The sequence below is a fragment of the Bos indicus x Bos taurus genome, chromosome 1 (assembly GCF_003369695.1).
Source record: "Bos indicus x Bos taurus breed Angus x Brahman F1 hybrid chromosome 1, Bos_hybrid_MaternalHap_v2.0, whole genome shotgun sequence".
Lineage (NCBI taxonomy): Eukaryota > Metazoa > Chordata > Mammalia > Artiodactyla > Bovidae > Bos > Bos indicus x Bos taurus.
Window position 1 is genome coordinate 43,183,180 of NC_040076.1, and position 16,605 is coordinate 43,199,784.

At 39.0% G+C, this 16,605-nt stretch overlaps 1 pseudogene; it reads left to right on the forward strand.

Moving 5' to 3' along the window:
* Positions 1-12,788: 12,788 nt before the first annotated feature.
* LOC113898677 lies at positions 12,789-14,662 on the forward strand (annotated as a pseudogene).
* Positions 14,663-16,605: the final 1,943 nt, after the last annotated feature.

Consider the following 16,605-nt stretch of genomic DNA (forward strand, 5'->3'; position numbering starts at 1 on the left):
TGGTGTCCAACTCTTTGTGACCCTATGGACCTTAGCCCGCCAGGCTCCTCTGTCCATGGAATTTCCCAGGCAAGAATCTTGGAGTTGGTTGCCATAATTTTAGCACATCTTGTTCAAATGAATTTCCTGATACTCCTAAAACAACATTTGAAAAAAGACTAGATTCATTTTTCTCGAGTTAACCACTAAATACAGAGGGAAGAAGAAAAAGGTTCACTCTCATACTCCATAAATACTAAGTTATTGACAGCATAAAAATTGTTTGAGTGTGCTACCAGACATGATTACATCAGATAGGCTGGGCAGAAGACAAAGGGGGTGGAGTACCCCCGGATCTCCCCGCACTCCTGGCCCCTCCTTCAGCTCCTGGGCTCCCTTCCATCTATGCTCTGTGGCAGCAACACACCTGTAAGTTTGACTTTTCCTCCCTAATTCTCATCTTTAAAACATATGTGTCCTCTGGGCTCTGCCAAAAATAAGCAGAGTTGATGAAGAAAAGGCCTGTTAAGAGGAGGATGTATTTCTCACCTTGAAAAACATTTGCATTTTCAAAGCTGTCTGAATAGTAGTCACAAGTATTGACAGGTTGAGTCAGCTGTGTGTGAAATCTTTCCTCAGGGCCTCTCCTGTGAGGCCCAACAAATAGGAGAGTTCTCTACACACGGGTGGGGTGTGTGTGTGCGTGCGTGCGTGTTTGTGTGTGTGTGTGTGTAAGAAGATAGCTGGCCAATAGGTGTCAGAGACTAATTTTGTAATCTTTGACAAGCCTTTCACTGATGTAGCCAACAGTGACCAGTTTGGAGAAAGGTTGTTTATTCATGATCCAAATGCATGCTGAAATCTCATTTGGCCCAGATATTCATATTCCTAGATATCATCTTGATATCGGGCCCCAAACCAACATTATGCTGGGAGACTGAATTCCTCAAATTCATTCCTTAAGTATTTCTACTCTATTGGGAAAATTTACTTCTCCCTCCTTCCCTACCTTCAACACTCTCTAGATTACAAAGTGAACAGTTTTAAAAGAGTCAAATGGAATGAAAATGGAGGAGTGGGATTTTAGGCATTCATTCCTTAGCAAGACACCCAAGAGGCCTAAGAATTCCAATCATATGAAGCCCTCTCCACAGCTGGGCTATGGTGATGATAACAGAGAAATAATTTCAGAAAAACTCAATTGGAAAAGATACAAAAGAGAACAATTCAGAAAATAATAAGAATGATTAATGGGAAGAAGATTAAATCAGATAAAAAGGGTATAGGGTTAAAGGTTTGGGTTCCAGAGGAAAAAAGTACCTATATTTTTTACTATTAATAATTAATTGTTAATAATTGGCAGAGTTTAATTTGGAGTTCTTTAATAAATTGTTATAAAAATCTTTCTAGCCTCAATGATTTTAGGCAAAGTAGGGGCCATTCAAATGGAGTTAAACCTATGATTTGCTTCAAGAATATAAAAAGCCACTTTAAACAAGATTCTGGTACATTGTCTGATCCTGAAAACCAAATACCAGTAAGAGGACTTATATTAGTGATTAAAAGTGAGGTTAGATTTAAAGAAGTTGTCATAGGTCTTAAGGGTGATTGATTATATACTGATATACTAAGAGAGCTTAAAAGGATATCTATTCCTAAAATATGTTCAACCAGTACTATAAGTAAATATAATATTTTATGTTCTTTTTATGCACTGGATTTATTTCCATGATTTTACCTCCTTAGTGAAAGTGTTGATTGAACCATTTGAACAGATCATGAAATAGTAATTACAGTCTTAGAGGCAAATTAAAGACATTTATACAATAGGAATTGTAATTATACATTGCAAACTAAGAATGGATTTTTTTTTAAATTAGGCTACTTTTGCCCCAATAAAAATCAAAACTTCTCTCAGAATGTGGTGCTTTTAATTCAGATTATCTAATATACCGAATGTCAAATTTGAATAGTGTTTTAGACACTAAGGTGTTAATATTTGAAGGTGTTTTAAGTAGTATTAAAAACCAAGTTATTTCACTGTAAAATTTATTTAGGATAATTTTCACAATTAGGTAGGCTGTCTGATAGCATCAAGTACTGGCTATTCACTGCTGCTCTAGATCTGAACGACAAAATGCTAAGGAGTTCTCAAGTATTCTCACTTTAAATTATGTTCCCAATCAAAAGTACGAGAAAATTGACTTAGGAGCCTTTTAATTTCTTTTGCCTCAATAAAGCAATATGCTTACTGTTGGATTTTAAAAATTATAGCTAAGCAAGGAAGTAGGGAAGAAACTACTCAAAACATGATCACTCAGAGAAGGGCATGGTTAATATTTTTGTTTGCTTTCTTTCTTCAGAGAAGTGTTCTCTGTGTGTTTGCATGTTTACATTTTGTTGTATAATGTTTCTCCTCATAAGACAATTTATTAGGAATATTTTTCAGCTATTAAGTATTGATTTCAAAATAGGTACACTTTGAAGACCAATAATTTTGGGAAGAATACTTTCAGAGACAACCTGTTTGGATTCAAAAGGAACAATGAGTATTAAAAGGCAAGAATTAAAAAAAAATTAACTGGAGGATAATTGCTTTACAAAGTTGTATTGGTTTCTGCCTTATGACAACATGAATCAGTCATAAGTGTGTGTGTGTGTGTGTGTGTGTGTGTGTGTGTGTGTGTGTGTGTCCCCTCCCTCCTGAGCCTCTCTCCCACACCTCTATCTCACTCCTCTAGGTCATCACAGAGCACTCAGCTGAGCTCCCTGTGTTATACAGCAGCTTCCCGCTAGTTATCTACTTCACACATGGTGGTCTACATATGTCAGTATTACTCTCTCAGCTTGTCTCACTCATTTCTTCTCTCTCTGTGACCACAAGTCTGTTCTATGATAGGCCACATCTGTGTCTATTCCTGCCTTGCTGCTGCTGGGGTGCCATTGCTTTCTCCAATTCCTGCCTTACACATAGGTTAAAAGGCAAGTGTTGAAACCTTCTCAGGGAACCTTTCTTCATGGTTATTTTGGCTACATATTCATGTGAGACAGCGTTCTGCAACCGTTTTTGCACAAAGGACCTGTTTCATGGAAGGCAATTTTTCTTTGGACTGGGGGTGGCGATAAATTGGGGATGATTCAAGTACATTACATTGATTGTGGACTTTATTTCTGTTATTAGACTTTGGCATTTAATCCAATTTACATCCACCTCACCCTAGATCATTAGGCATTAGATATTAGAGGCTAGGGACCCCTGATTTAAGAGACTTTACCCAACATTGGTGAACTAGTTATAGGAGACATATACTTACAGGTTAGAAGAAGCCTGATTTACTAAAAACTGTGTTAACCTGGGAACCAAGGGGCCTGGCATCTAATCAGGGACCTGCTGCTGCTGTTGCTGCTAAGTCGCTTCAGTCGTTTCTGACTCTGTGCGACCCCATAGACGGCAGCCTACCAGGCTCCTCTGCCCATGGGATTTTCCAGGCAAGAGTACTGGAGTGGGTTGCCATTGCCTTCTCCGAATCAGGGTTCTAGTGAGTAACAATCAGGCAAAGGAATTAACCTAGATGTCTTTGTTTATACTGTGAGCCTAACCCTGCCACTCTGATTTTATATACCATAAATAAAATAAATAAGGGTTACTTGACATGGATGATTCTGCATAATTTAGTTTAGAAATCTGTTCAGATTATTGTCATTTTTATGAGGAAAGCTGTGACAGAATAGGGATTCAAAGATTTTTACATCTATCTGAAAAAGCTATTCAATCAACCTGTTCCTTGAATCTTAGAAAACAATTTTTACAACATACCAGTCACTTGATACACCTACTTTTTTCTGTGATTCAAAATTGTACAGAATTGGACTAAATGCCAAAGTCTAAAAATGTAACCCTTTAGAAACAAGTAATTGAAGCTAAATTATTTTGAGGAAAGACTTTGTACTAAAAATATCAGTAATGATAGCTTATATCTATTTCTTTTTGTGCAGCTAATTTTTTTTCTTTGAATGGTTATTCAGAATTTAGAATCCCATCTGTGTCAGTAACAAACTTAGTTCACAGAAGGCTTTATTGCTGTATTAAAATTTTCTCACAGATGTAAAAGTTGCAGATGGCTTTGTTAGGTGGGGTAAATGAGAAGTTATAAAGGAAGGAAAAATCTGCTTTGGGATAGTCCCACCTACTGAAGTTTTGATAATATAAAGTTGTGAAAAGAGCCCTGAAGAGACATAATTAGTGTGTCTTTTCCAGTAGCAACATGCAAAGCCCTCTAAAAATAGAGGAGAAACTCATCTCTTTTAAAGATTTATTCAATAACTTAGCTTCATTGCTTATAAGAAATATTCCAAAATTAAGTCCCTTCTAACTTAGTTTAAACCCATTTTATCTTGTGAAAGATCCCCTGGAGGAGGGCATGGCTACCCACTCCAGTATTCTTGCCTTGAAAATCCCATGGACAGAGGAGCCTGGCGGGCTACAGTCCACAGGGTCACAAAGAGTCAGACACGACTGAAGCAACTTAACATGCACACACCCATGCACATCTGTGTCTGTGAACAGCTGGCTGCCACTCACTGAATACAGTCACTTTGTATATTTAAAGACTGGCACGTGCAGAGCTACGCGTGAAAGAATGAAATTAGGACATTTTCTAACACCTTATGCAAAAATAAACTGAAAGTGGATTAAAGACTTAAATCTAAGGCTGCAAACCATACAAGCCCTAGAAAGAAACATGGGCATAACACTCTCTGAAATAAATTGTAGTAATATTTTTTTTTGGATCTGCTTCCTAAAGCAAAGGAAACAAAAGCAAAAATAAAAAAAATAGGGCATAATTAAACTTTAAAACTTTTGAACAGCAAAGGAAACCATGGACAAAACAGAAAGACATCTACTGAATGGGAGAAAATATTTGTAAATGATATGACTGGTAAGAAGTTTATATCAAAAATATATAAATAGCTCATACAACTTAATATCAAAAAAAAAAAAAAACAATTAAAAGATGGACAGAAGACCCAAGTAGACATTTTTCCAAAAAAGATATACAAGTGGATAATAGGCACACAAAAGATGCTTAACACCACTAAGCATTAGAGAAATATAATCAAAACCACAATAAAATACCACCTCACACCTGTCAAAATGACTATCATTAAAATATCTACAATTTAGAGGACTTTAGCAAGGATGCGGAGAAAAGGGAAACATAGTACACTATTTGTGGGAAAGTAAGTTGGTACAGCCATTATGGAAAACAGTAGGGAGGTTTCTCAGAAAGCTAAAAACAGAGTTACCACATGATCCAGCAATTTTACCCCTGGGTATACATCAAAGATTCCTGGGTCAGGAAGATCCCCTGAAGAAGCACATGGCAGTCCATTCCAATATTCTTGCCTGGAGAACTCCATGTACAAAGGAGTCTTGTGGGCTATAGTCCACAGGGCCACAAAGAGTCAGATACGATTGAAGCAACTTAGCATGTATACATCAAAAAAAAAAAAAAAAGGAGAAACAATAATTCAAAAAGATACAGGTACTTCAATGTTCATAACGGCACTATTTACAGTAGCCAAGACATGGAAGCTACCTAACTGTCCATCTAGATGAATGAAGAAAGAAGATGTGGTACATAGTATACAGTGGAATATTATTCAGTCATTAAGTTCAGTTCAGTTCAGTCACTCAGTCATGTCTGCCTCTTTGCGACCACATGGAATGCAGCATGCCAGGCTTCCCTGTCCATTACCAACTCCTGGAGCTTACTCAAACTCATGTCCATTGAGTCAGTGATGCCATCCAACCATCTCATCCTCTGTTGTCCCCTTCTCATCCTGCCTTCAATCATTCCCAACATCAGGGTCTTTTCAGATGAATCAGTTCTTAGCATCAGGTGGTCAAAGTACTGGAGTTTCAGCTTCAGCATCAGTCCTTCCTTGAATATTCAGAACTGATTTCCTTTATGATGGACTGGTTGGACTTCTTGCTGTCTAAGGGATTCTCAAGAGTCTTCTCCAACACCACAGTTCAAAAGCATGAATTCTTTGGTGCTCAGATTTCTTTATAGTTAGAAAGAATGAGATAATGCCATCTGCAGCAACATAGATAAACCTGGAGATTATCATACTAAGTGAGGTAAATTAGACAAAGAATGCCAAGTATTATTACAGTATCATTTATATGTGGAATATAAAAATGATACAAATGAACTTATTTACAAAACCAGAAACAAAGATACAGATTTCAAAACAAGCTTATGGTTACCAAAGGGAAAAGGTGTTGAGGAGGGATAAACTGGGAGTTTGGAATTAACAAATACACACTACTATATGTATTATCAGTTCAGTTCAGTTAGTTCAGTTCAGTCACTCAGTCGTGTCTGACTCTTTGCGACCTCATGAATCACAGCACGCCAGGCATCCCTGTGCATCACCAACTCCCGGAGTTCTCTCAGACTCACGTCCATCGAGTTGGTGATGCCATCCAGCCATCTCATCCTCTGTCATTCCCTTCTCCTCCTGCCCCAAATTCCTCCCAGCATCAGGGTCTTTTCCAATGAGTCAACTTTGCATGAGGTGGCCAAAATATTGGAGTTTCAGTTTTAGCATCAGTCCTTCCAATGAACACCCAGGACTGGTCTCCTTTAGCAAGGACTGGTTGGATCTCCTTGCAGTCCAAGGGACTCTCAAGAGTCTTCTCCAACACCATAGTTCAAAAGCATCAATTCTTGGGTGCTCAGCTTTCTTCACAGTCCAACTCTCACATCCATACATGACCACTGGAAAAACCATAGCCTTGACTAGACGGACCTTTGTTGCCGAAGTAACATCTCTGCTTTTGAATATGCTATCTAGGCTTTGGTCATAACTTTCCTTCCAAGGAGTAAGTGTCTTTTAATTTCATGGCTGCAGTCACCATCTGCAGTGATTTTGGAGCCCCCCAAAATAAAGTCAGCCACTGTTTCCACTGTTTCCCCATCTATTTGCCATGAAGTGATGGGACCAGATGCCATGATCTTCGTGTTCTGAATGTTGAGCTTTAAGCCAACTTTTTCACTCTCCTCTTTCACTTTCATCAAGAGGCTTTTGAGTTCCTCTTCACTTTCTGCCATAAGGGTGGTGTCATCTGCATATCTGACGTTATTGATATTTCTCTCGGCAATCTTGATTCCAGCTTGTGCTTCTTCCAGTCCAGCGTTTCTCATGATGTACTCTGCATATAAGTTAAATAAGCAGGGTGACAATATACAGCCTTGACGTACTCCTTTTCCTATTTGGAACCAGTCTGTTGTTCCATGTCCAGTTCTAACTGTTGCTTCCTGACCTGCATACAGATTTCTCAAGAGGCAGTTTAGGTGGTCTGGTATTCCCATCTCTTGAAGAAGTTTCCACAGTTTATTGTGATTCCCCACAGTCAAAGGCTTTGGCATAGTCAATAAAGCAGAAATAGATGTTTTTCTGGAACTCTCTTGCTTTTTCCATGATCCAGTGGATGTTGGCAATTTGACTCTGGTTCCTCTGCCTTTTCTAAATCCAGCTTGAACATCAGGAAGTTCACAGTTCACGTATTGCTGAAGCCTGGCTTGGAGAATTTCGAGCATTACTTTACTAGCGTGTGAGATGAGTGCAATTGTGCAGTACTTTGAGCATTCTTTGGCATTGTCTTTCTTTGGGATTGGAATGAAAACTGCCCTTTTCCAGTCCTGTGGCCACTGCTGAGTTTTCCAAATTTTCAGGCATATTGAGTGCAGCACTTCCACAGCATCATCTTTCAGGATTTGAAATAGCTCAACTGGAATTCCATCACCTCCACTAGCTTTGTTCATAGTGATGCTTTCTAAGGCCCACTTGACTTCACATTCCAGGATGTCTGGCTCTAGGTGAGTGATCACACGATTGAGATTATCTGGGTCATGATGCTCTTTTTTTGTACAGTTCTTCTGTGTATTCTTGCCACCTCTTCTTAATATCTTCTGCTTCTGTTAGGTCCATACCATTTCTGTCCTTTATTGAGCCCATCTTTGCATGAAATGTTCCCTTTGTATCTCTAATTTTCTTGAAGAGATCTCTAGTCTTTCCCATTCTGTTGTTTTCCTTTATTTCTTTGCATTGATTGCTGAGGAAAGCTTTCTTATCCCTCCTTGCTATTCTTTGGAACTCTGCGTTCAAATGGGAATATCCTTCCTTTTCTCCTTTGCTTTTCACTTCTCTTCTTTTTACAGCTATTTGTAAGGCATCCTCAGACAGCCATTTTGCTTTTTTTGCATTTGTTTTCCATAGGGATGGTCTCGATCCCTGTCTCCTGTACAATGTCACAAACCTCCATCCATAGTTCAGATAACCAAAAAGAGCCTACTGTTTAGCAAAGGAACCTCTGTTCAATATCTGAATCACTTTTGCTGTACACCTGTACACCTGAAATTAACACAACATTGTAAATCAACTATAGACCAATATAAACTAAAAATTAAATATACCACAATAAGATATCTCCTCATACCTCAAAATGCCTATCATCAAAATGTCTACAAACAGCAAATGCTGGCCAGGATGTGGGCAAAAAGGAACCCTATTGCACTGTTTCTGGATATGTAAATAGGCACTGCCACTATAAAACACTATGGAAGTTTCTCAAACCTGAAAATAGAACCGCCACATAATCCAGCAACTCTACTCCTGGGTATTTATCAAAAAAACAAAAGAAAACCTCTAATTCTAAAGATACATGCACCCCGAATGTTCAGAGCAGCCTTAGTTACAATAACCAAGATATGAAAGCAATCAAGATATAAAGGTGATGCTATCCCACACAATGGAATATTAGCCATAAAAACATGAAATTCTGCTATTTGCAAGAACATGGATGGACATAGAGGATATTACACCAGTGAAATAAGCCAGGCTGAGAAAGATAAACATGATATGTTATCGTGTATATGTCGAATCTAAATGATAAAACAAATGAATACAACAAAACAGACGCACACATAGAACAAACCAGTGATTACCAGTGGGGACAAGAAAGAGGAAAGCAGCAAGATATGGTAGGAAATTGAGATACAAATGACTATGTATCACATAAGTAAACAGCAATGGTATATTGTACAGCACAAGGAAATATGGTCATTACTTCATAAAAACTTTAGAGTATAATCTATAAAAATATCACATCATTATGTTGTACACCTGAAACTAATACTGTATTGTAAATATACTTAAATTAAAAAAAATGTAAAGACTGTCGTGGAATGACTGCTCAGTCTTTTTCTTCATCAAGTGGTATAGTTCTATAGACATTCTATCTACAGTTGTACTGACGTTCTTTCAATGTCAGTCTTTGCTTCCAGTCCTTTAATCAACTTCTGGATCATATCTAAAGCTGTCACATGGTCTTTCATGAGTCAACTTTATTTCCATAAGTTCTCCAGCTGCTAAGAAACATGTCAGGATTTATGTTTAGTTGTCATAGCATTTTATGCCTCTTAATCTGGATTTCTTTGAAAATTCCAAGCACAAGGATAAGGCAAAGATAGAACTTTAAGAGGTACAGATTTACTTTTTGTTTGTTTTCCTTTTCTTTGGTAATATAATATTATGACAGTTTTGCCAGTAAGTCCAAACAGCTAGTCTGGAATTCTATATTTAGCAATAAAAACTCTTAAAAAATGAAGGTGAGATAAAGGCATTTTCAGAAAAATAAAACCGAGAAAACTTGCTTTCAGTATAACTATACTGTGAGAAATATTAAAGGAAGTTCCATAGGCTGGACAGAAACAACACCAGTTGGAAACTTTAATCTGCAGGAAGGATTGAAAGTGCCAGAAATGATTTTAAAAGGTATCTTTTCTTTTGTGTTTCCCAATTTCTCTGAAAGATGTTTAACTAAAGCAAAATCAACAGCAATGTATTGTAAGATATATAATATAGTAAAATATATGAAAACAAAAAGTTCTAAAATCAATAATCTAAGAAGCAAACACAATATCAATAGACAAAAGAAAATAATAGAGAACAGAAAAAATTTTGTGGAAGAGAAAATTCTTCAAGCTAAGTTGGTTCTTGAAAGGATTATTAAAATTGATATACACTAACAACACCAATTTAGGGGGAAAAAGCACAAAGTATAAATATACAAAATAAGACAGGAAACATGACTATAAATCTACAGTAATTAGAAAGATAGTAAGGTACTATTAAAGACAAAAGGCCACAAACCTGATGATTTAGGTAGATGAAATAGACAAATTCCTCAAAAACACAACTTAATAAATTGATTAAAACTGGTAAAGAAATTGATTTTTGAATCCCTCCAAAACTCTTTCAGGAATAAAAGGGGAAAAACAGTTTCTGATTCATTTTATGGGACCACTATACCAGCATCGGAGAAGGCAATGGCACCCCATTCCAGTACTCTTGCCTGGAAAATCCCATGGACAGAGGAGCCTGGTAGGCTTCAGTCCATGGGGTCGCTACGAGTCGGACATGACTGAGCGACTTCACTTTCACTTTTCACCTTCATGCATTGGAGAAAGAAATGGCAACCCACTCCAGTGTTCTTGCCTGGAGAATCCCAGGGATTGGGGAGTCTGGTGGGCTGCCGTCTATGGGGTTGCACACAGTCGGACACGATTGAAGCAACTTAGCAGCAGTAGCAGCAGCATACCAGCATAATTCTAATATCAAATGATGATAAAGCAACCATAAGCCCTTCATAAAAGGAAAATCAACCATGGAGTAATACCCCTCAACATAGGCAGAAAATTTCTTAACCAAATAGCAAATTTAACCCAGCCGAATATAAATAGAATAATATGATATGACTAACCAAGGATTATCCTAGGAATGCATGTTTGGTTTACTAACAGAATAAAAAACAGTCACATGGTTAGGTACAGAAGAGGTACAGAAAATATGTACAAAATAGGTACAAAAAAATCACATGACCATGTTTGATACCCAACTATGATAAAAATAAAAACTAGGAAAACTAAAAGAGATTCCACAAATTCTATACTGAATTTAGCTTAATGTTAAAATATTGAATGAGGTCTGTTTTTACCCCTCCTATTCAACATTCTACTGAAGTCTAAGGCAATGTAATCAGGCAAAAAAGGAAAAGGATCAAGGGAAACAGATAAAAATTCACTTTTATAAAGGATTTTATAAAATATGAAAGGATTCTATAATTATATAAAGGATTCTATATAGGATTATATAAAAGATTCTATAAAAAATTCTGCTAGACCCAGTAAGTGAATCAAGCAGTATCTCAAGGTCAATATATACAAATTGTTTCTACATGCAAGCAACAAAGAATAAGAAAATAAAAATGAAAACTTGATGTTATTTGTAATGACACTAAAAGTGATACTCAAGAATAAGTTTTTAAAAAGAAATCAAAGATCGTTTCATCTGAAAACCACACATCACTGAGTTTTTTTTTTTTTTTGAAGTATTTATTTATTTGGGGGCATCAGGTCTTAGTTAAAACTCAACAGTCAAAAAACGAAGATCATAGTTTCCAGTTCCATCATGTCATGGCAACCAGATGGGGAAACAAAGGAAACGGTGACAGAATTTATTTTCTTGGGCTCCAAAATCACCTTAGATGGTGACTGCAGCCACTAAATTAAAAAATGTTTGCTCCTTGGAAGAAAAGCTATGACAAACCTAGACAGCACATTAAAAAGCAGAGATGTTACTTTGCCAACAAAGATTGGTATGTATAGTCAAAGCTATGGTTTTTCCAATAGTCATGTATGGATGTGAGAGTAGGACCATAAAGAAATCTGAGCGCCAAAGATTTGATGCTTTTGAACTGTGGTGCTAGAGAAGACTCTTGAGAGTCCCTTGGACTGCAAGGAGATCAAACCAGTCAATCCTAAAGGAAATCATCCCTGAATATTGATTGGAAGGACTGACACTGAAGCTCCAATACTTTGGCCACCTGATGTGAAGAGCGACTCCTTTGAAAAGACCCTGATGCTGGGAGGGATTGAGGGTGAGAAGAAGAAGGGTGAGGGGGCGACAGTGGGGTGAGGGTGAGATGGTTGGATGGCATCATCCACTCAAGGCACATGAGTTTGAACAAACTCCCAGAGATAGGGAGCTACAGGGAAGCCTGGCCTGTTGCAGTCCATGGAGTCACAAAGAGTCGGATAGGACTTAGGGACTAAACCACAAAAGTCAAACCATAATGTTGTATACCTAACACTCATATAGTGCTGTATATCAGTTCTATCTCAATAAACTGGAAGAAAACCTATCACATAACAAAGTAGAGAATTACAAATGACAAATTAGAAAAAACATCAAAGAATATCTGATGTGAAGATGATTCTTCCTCACCCAGAGCTGTGACTGCTGCTCCAGCCAGAAGGTCTTTTGGCTTCATGGCATCATGTTCCATTTAATGGCCACACTCAAGAGAATATTCTATTCTAAATAACCCCCTTCAGGGGCTAACAGTTCCCACCTTCTTGAAAACAGTGGATGGTTGATCCCTCTAGAGCACAGGTTTTGAGTTAATGTAAGAATGCATGCGTGGAGAGGTGGGCAACAGCATGAACAGCCACACTTCTAGAAGGTTCTAACCAGCATCCAGGACAGCGGTAGAGAAAGTAGGAGTGAACAGGAGAAGAACACAGGGTAGTTGGGTGGGCAGAGCTAGTGGCCGGGGAGGTTCTAGTTTGTTTGGCCTCGGGGCATCCTTCCCCTTTACATGGTCACGCTGAAGTAGTACCCAGACCAGGCATCTGGCCAGCAGCTTACACTCATCACCTCCCACTGCCTCCTGGGCCATGGACCCCTGCAAAATGAGAGAGCTTGGAGCCTTCCTGTAAATGTGTGAGCAGGACTGGAGTGTTCTGAACACAGAGGAAATGAGCTTCCTGAGGGAATGGGTGGAGAGTATGGGGGCTAAAATGCCACCTGTTTCTCATAAACTAAATCAGAATTAAACACCTACGAAGCAAAAGCAGATAGTAAGAAGGTGAAGGAAAACATAAAGACAGACAAACTGTTAGGGGAAACACTCTGATTGAAACCGCCCACCCTGGGGAGGTACCATAGTAACCATTTGCATGAGTTGTTTTATGACAGGAGATCCTGATAAGGAATACGGAACTAATAAGCCACCACCAACCGGAAGAGTTCGGGAAAGGTCTAAAGGAGACACCGCGTGTCTGTCCACTTCCCAGAATCCCTCTCGCTAGCATCCATCCTGGCTGAGTGATGCGTGTACCACCAGGAAAGACTCTGAATTAGAATGATTGGTCAAAGACCACCCAGAAACTAATCCCATCACCATAAAACCCGAGACTGCGAGCCACGTGGCAGAGCAGTTCTCCTGGGTTCCCTTACCCTACTGCTCTCCACCCGGGTGCCCTTTCCCAATAAAGTCTCTTGCTTTGTCAGCACATGTGTCTCCTCAGACAATTCATTTCCGAGTGTTAGACAAGAGCCCAGTTTCGGGCCCTGGAAGGGGTCCGCCTTCCTGCAACAAAACCATCAACTGAGGAAAGTGATCTAGAATTTGATAATGATGGTGTGGTTGAACCAGACCATAATGCTCCTCAAGAAATGGGAGATAAAAATGTAGAGATAACTAAGGAGATGATGGATCAGGCAAATGATTAAAAAAAAATAATAAGTGGCTGCCATTGATGCTCTAAATGATGGTGAGCCACAGAATGCCAATGAGTCACTTAAAGATGCCGTCAAGCTAACCCCTTGTGTGGCCATTCTGTATGCCAAGAGAACCAGTGTCTTCATCAAATTACAGAAGGGAAATGCTGCCATCCAAGCCTGTGGAAGAGTTATTGAAATAAATCTGGATGCAGCTCAGCCATACATGTAGTGAGGGAAAGCACACAGACTTCTGGGCCATCAGAAAGAAGCTGCCAGTGATCTTGCCTCTTCCTGTAAGCTAGATTATGAAGATGCTAGTGCAATGCTGATGGAAGTTGACCCAAAGGCCCAGAAAATTGCTGATACTGGAGAAAGTATGAGCAAAAAGCCCAAAGAGTGAGAGATCAAAAAAAGAACAGAAAGGGTTAAGAAGGCTTGGGAAGAACTTGAGAGAGCACAGAGGGAGGAAGAAGCCAGGGGACAATCAGGAGCTCAGTATGGTTCTTTTCCAGGTGGCTCTCCTGGGGGAATTCCTGGTAATTTTCCTGGAGGAATGCATGGAATGGGAGGGGGGCATGCCTGGAATGCCATGAATGCCTGGATGAAAGAAATTTTTAGTGACCCAGAGGTCCTTGCAGCCATGCAGGACCCAGAAGTTATGGTGGCCTTCCAGGATGTAACCCTGCTGCTAAGTCGCTTCAGTTGTGTCCGACTCCATAGACGGCAGCCCGCCAGGCTCTGCCATCCCTGGGATTCTCCAGGCAAGAACACTGGAGTGGGTTGCCATTTCCTTCTCCAATGCATGAAAGTGAAAAGTGAAAGTGAAGTCGCTCAGTCGTGTCTGACCCTCAGCGACCCCATGGACTGCAGCCTACCAGGTTCCTCGGTCCATGGGATTTTCCAAGCAAGAGTACTGGAGTGGGGTGCCATTGCCTTCTCCGAGGATGTAACCCAGAACCCTGAAAATATGTCAAAATATCAGGGTAACTCAAAGGTTATGAAGCTCATCAGTAAATTGTGGGCCAAATTTGGAGGTCAAGCATAATGCCCTTCTGATACATAAAGTCCCTGCCAGAGGAAAAGCAACTTAGATCACCTAATGGATGGTGCAATAAAACAAACCAGTGTACTTCTGACCTTCTCATGAAGAAAGTTGGGGTGCATTGAAGATAATCACTAGGCCCTCTGCCCCAGATACAGCTGAAAACATTTTACAGTGGTTTGCCATTAGGGTGTTCAATTCAGATAATGTTTTCCTATTGTTGTGGAATTCTATGGTGATAATTAAATTGTTCTATATCAATTTCAAAAAAAAAAAAAGAAATAAAAAACTTTAAGCAATTTTTAAACCTTAAATACCTGTGGCGGATTCATTTTGATATTTGGCAAAACTGACACAATTATGTAAAGTTTAAAAATAAAATAAAATTAATTAAAAAAAAGGAAAAAAAATAAACCTTAAATAGTTAAAACAAATTAAAAGGTGTGTTAAATCCTATATTTTTCCTTACTAGTCATTTTGTTTTTTTCCTTTGAATTAATTAGGCAACAAAGATACTTCAGTATGGAAGATTCATCATTCAAGTTTGAGTGAAATAAAGCTTTAGTAGCAGGAGGAAAAGATAACATTTAAATAAAGTTTGAGTTGGACATGTAGTCACTGAGGCATTTTGATTTGTCTTCGTAATTGCTTGTTATTATTATTTTTAATGATTGGCTTCTGTAAAACTCTTGGGACCACCAGTATTGCAGTAGGACCGGGGTAGGGCTTCGAAGTACTTGGCAGGGCAGTGTGAAATGAACATGTCTTCTGCCATGTTAACCAACAAGAAATGTCAAAGCCATCAGTGATTGATTTCTGGCCTCCAAATGTGAATGAGGGCTCCCAAAACTGTGATCCAGCAGATGCTGCCATCCCCTGCCCGGCATGGTGACCACTGAGGAACTGTGAGAATGCAAGAAGTAAGGTCAACAAGGAAAAAGGTTTGGCCCCAGATATCTGAGGTGCATACGAAAGGAACTAATTCAGTGAGCCCAGAGGCTTATGTCTTCCCATACTGTAGAATGCTAACCTACTTAACTTGATAACTGATCTTTGATGTTCAGACTGCCTGTTCTCTCTTTTGCAAACTTGTATACTGCCTGACTTTCCCAGCCTCTTTAGAGCTGTTTTCTCAGAGCTGCTGAGATCCTGTTTCCTCGGCTTGGGGTACAAAACATCCCCCCCAATAAAATACCTCTCTATTTTCAGTCTGTGACTATAGATTTTAGTCTATAGCAGCAACCAATCTACTACATTTTATGCCACATGTACCCTGTGCACCTGCATTTATATCTTACACAGTGGTGAAGGGCTGGTTTTTAAAATGCTGCAGTAAAATTGTATTACTTAGTTGAGCTCTTGTCTGATTATCTAAAATAAATGTTTCATATTTCCACATCAGTTCAGTTCAGTAACTCAGTCGTATCCGTCTCTTTGTGACTGCATGGACTGCAGCACACCAGGCCTTCCTGTCCATCACCAACTCCATGAATTTACTTAAACTCATATCCATTCAGTTAGTGATGCCATCCAACCATTGCATCCTCTGTTTTCCCCTTCACCACCCTTCTTCAATATTTCCCAGCATTGGAGTCTTTGCCAATGAGTTGGTTTTTCGCATCAGGTGGCCAAAGTATTGGAGCTTCAGCTTCAGCATCAGTCCTTCCAATGAATATTCAGGACTGATTTCCTTTAGGATTGACTGGTTGGATCACCTTGCAGTCCAAAGGACTCTCAAGAGTCTTCTCCAACACCCACAGCTCAAGACATCAATTCTTCGGCACTTAGCTTTCTTTATAGTCCAACTCTCACATCCATACGTGACCACTGGAAAAACCATACCTTTGACTAGAAGGACCTTTGATGGTAAAGTAATGTCTCTGCTTTTTAATATGCTGTCTAGGTTGGTCATAGCTTTTCTTCCAAGGAGCAAGAAGATTCTATTT